The sequence below is a fragment of the Ailuropoda melanoleuca genome, chromosome 3 (genome assembly GCF_002007445.2).
Source record: "Ailuropoda melanoleuca isolate Jingjing chromosome 3, ASM200744v2, whole genome shotgun sequence".
Lineage (NCBI taxonomy): Eukaryota > Metazoa > Chordata > Mammalia > Carnivora > Ursidae > Ailuropoda > Ailuropoda melanoleuca.
In genome coordinates this window covers 81,019,007-81,022,462 of record NC_048220.1, presented here as the reverse complement: position 1 = coordinate 81,022,462, position 3,456 = coordinate 81,019,007, and positions in this window count along the sequence as shown.

The following is a 3,456-nucleotide window of genomic DNA, read 5'->3' as shown; positions in this document are numbered from 1 at the left end:
GCCCTAGGCTGCGCTGGCTGCGGCTCCTCTCCTGCACACTCCGAAGGGAGGGAGGGAAGGAGGGTGGGTGGAGTAGGGGGCAAGGAACTGGGAGAGGGTGTGAAGGGAGAACCCAGTCGCCTCCAGCCGGAGAGGAGAGGCGGAGGCACTGCAAAGGAGAGAGATTCCCTCCCCCTTCGCTCCCTCCCTCCCCACCTCTCCTCCTCCCTCCTTCCGAGCCTTTCCAGCCCCCTCCCTTTTTTCCTTTCTCCCTCCCAGGCTGTGGCTGCCGCGGTGCCGGCTTGGGCGGCTCCGGATGCGGGAGCTTGGGGAAAGCACGAGGACCAGAGCATCATCCCACGCGCCCTCCTGCGGGAGCCGGGAGCCTGGAAGGCACCGCGCGCCGTGGGACGCTCGCTCCAGGAGCGGCGGGCGCCCAGCGCTCTGGGAGCACATGGGTCTGGACCACCTAGCAGAAGGTTGAGAGAGGGACCTGGCTGCTGTTGGCGCTACTCATCCTTCCCGGAGCGCGTCTAGGTGGCGAGTTCCTCCCACCTATTACCAGCTAACCAGCCATCCCCAGTTCATCCCTCTGTCAAAGCTTATACTGGCAGCTGGGGAGGATGGCCTGTAGTCACTGATCTCCCAGAGCTCCTGTGCCCGGCCCCAGTGACAGGTGGAGGGGAAGGAAGCACCTGACCTGGGTCCTCACGGACCTGACTCACCTTTGAGTGAAGTCTTCAGTTGGAAGAGACGCTGCTGTGCTGCCTGCCGCAGGCACTGCCTCCTTTAGCACTGTTGGAGCTCCTGAAAGGGCAGGTGTTTGCTGTGTCCGGTTCACTCTCAACCTCTAAAGGCTAGAACAGAAATGACCCAGAGAATTACAGGTCTGAAAGGGCCCTGTGGAAGCCTTAAGGCAGGACCTGTCACCATTCGTGACAGAGAAGATTGCTACATTTAACGCTCTTTACTCTTCCAAGGAGATGTGTCCCATCACAAGCATTCCAATGTCTGTCAACCTTCAGGCTATTCTTCTAAGTACTGGTTAAATGTATATCGTTTATATTTCTACCCTTGAACTTTTTTCTTTCTGGATTTCAGCAAAGACAAACAACAATCAGTCATATTCTGTAATAAACATATATAAAAATAGTTATTTCATCAACCTCATTTCTGGCTAAATAACTCTAGACCCTTTCTTTAACCTTACTTCACAGGTGTTACTTTCAGAATTTGTTTTTAACTTTCCTCCAACATGCAATAAACTCTTCTCACATGTCCCCATTCCTGATAACACCAATAAACAAAGTCTAATATTCTCCTCTAATTTATTGATTTCTGACTCTTAAGAGTTTTCATGCTATCTTGGTGAACTACCCCCCCAAACCCATAAAAAACAAAACCCAAAAATTAACCAATTAGTGATAGGAATATGATCCTTAGTTGACTGAAATATAAAAACTATCCTTCACAGGTAATTTTATGAAGATGAGCACATGCTCAATTTACAAATGGCCTAAAAAATAGCAAGTATATGTAGATGCATACAAATTCAGTGAAATACTGAATTACTTGGTGAAAGACCGAAAATGCTCACACAACATTACTTTTCAGAGAATGAATTCACTAATTTTCATGTTAGAAAATCAAGTTCAGGGGCGCCTGGGTGGCACAGCGGTTAAGCGTCTGCCTTCGGCTCAGGGCGGGATCCCGGCGTTATGGGATCCAGCCCCACATCAGGCTCTTCTGCTGGGAGCCTGCTTCTTCCTCTCCCACTCCCCCTGCTTGTGTTCCCTCTCTCGCTGGCTGTCTCTATCTCTGTCAAATAAATAAATAAAATCTTTAAAAAAAAAAAAAGAAAATCAAGTTCATACTCAAAGCAAGCTAATAAAGCTCTAAAGTAAATTCTGGTTCTCCTGAAGTAAGTTTCCCGTGGCTTGCACTGACTGGTGGAGGATGGGCATGGAGTAGTTCCTAGAACATTTCTATTCCCACTTCTTTGAGGCACGTTCTGAAGTGGCAGCACTGCATGTATGTACTTGTCTGTTGTGAGCAATTCTTTCACAACATAAGTCCAAAGCATGCATATTACATTGAAAGAGATGATAAGTCTTTTTACTCTTGGTATTTTAGGGAACAATAGCCAGAGAAACACCACTTCATGGTATAGAGGAGATTGCAGAATTGGTATTTACATTCAACATCGGTTTAGTCATTTGATCCCTACGCTTTTCAAAACCGACTTTTGTAAAAGTGCTCTTAACTGATGTTTCAAAAGAGGGTATCTGGTTTAATAAATCAGTTTACGTTTATTTAAACATAGAAGATGAAAATAAATATTTTAAGACAAGTGGAACAGGATTGAATCCATATGATTTATCTTCACTCCTTACAAAATATCATCTAAAATGATCGGAAGAAGAACAAAAGCAGATATCCACAAAAAGAAAGAAATAATATCAACTAAATCCCAGAATCTAAGAACAGATAGACAAATGGTAACTGACTTAGAAGACTGAATATACCTGAAACCCAGATTTAAAATGGGAGAAGCCAATGAGAAAAAATCTAATTCTTACCACAAAATTCCAGAAATGCTCAGGAATTGAGTACCAGATTCTTCTAAAGTTGGAACAGAAAGTAAGACATTAGTTGAAGGCTGTTATAAGAAATTCTTAGGCCCCTATGTTTCTTCTTCCACCATTCACAGCCAAAAACACACTTCCCAAACCCTTGGAAAAGAGAAGAGATTGAATCTTTGAAAATGTTGAACAGAAAATGAAATATGTTTTACATCACAAGGTACAGCTCAGACCATATTGAAAACAGAGGGATTCATGAAACTCTACATAACAAAATATAAGATTTCCAGGTCCATTAGGCTCCCAAGAATGTTGAAAAACGGGCATATATCTATCATATCCCCAACTATACAAGAAATTAAAGGATTCTTCACTAAGAAAACTAAATAATCCAAGGAGAGAGGGACCTGTGGATACTGACAATTAGGATACTCTCCAACAACAAAAATCCTGATTTTTCTCAAAACCTTACAGTGAAGCCTATCACTGAACAGGCTCAGGAATCCAAAGCTTCTAATTGCCTATTTTTTGTCTCATTCAAACATGCATGGATAAGGTTCCATTCTGATATGGCAGAGTAGCTGGTATGACTAAACCTCCTGCATATAACAATTATAATCTCTGGATTAAATATAAAAAGGGTTCTTGAAATGCGCAAAAGATCCACCAAAATCAGAAAACTGAAAATGATGTAACCCACAAAAGAAAGGAACTTTTCTGAATTAGATGCACATTTATTTCGCTTTTCCTCTAAGGGCTCCCCAGAGGCAACACAACTCTTAGTAGCTTGAGGTATCAGAAAACAGAATTCAGGGCTGGCAGAGATTGAGGAGGAAATTCCAGAAAGAAGGGAACACAGAGAAAGAATCCAACAATCTACATATAAACTGTGCTC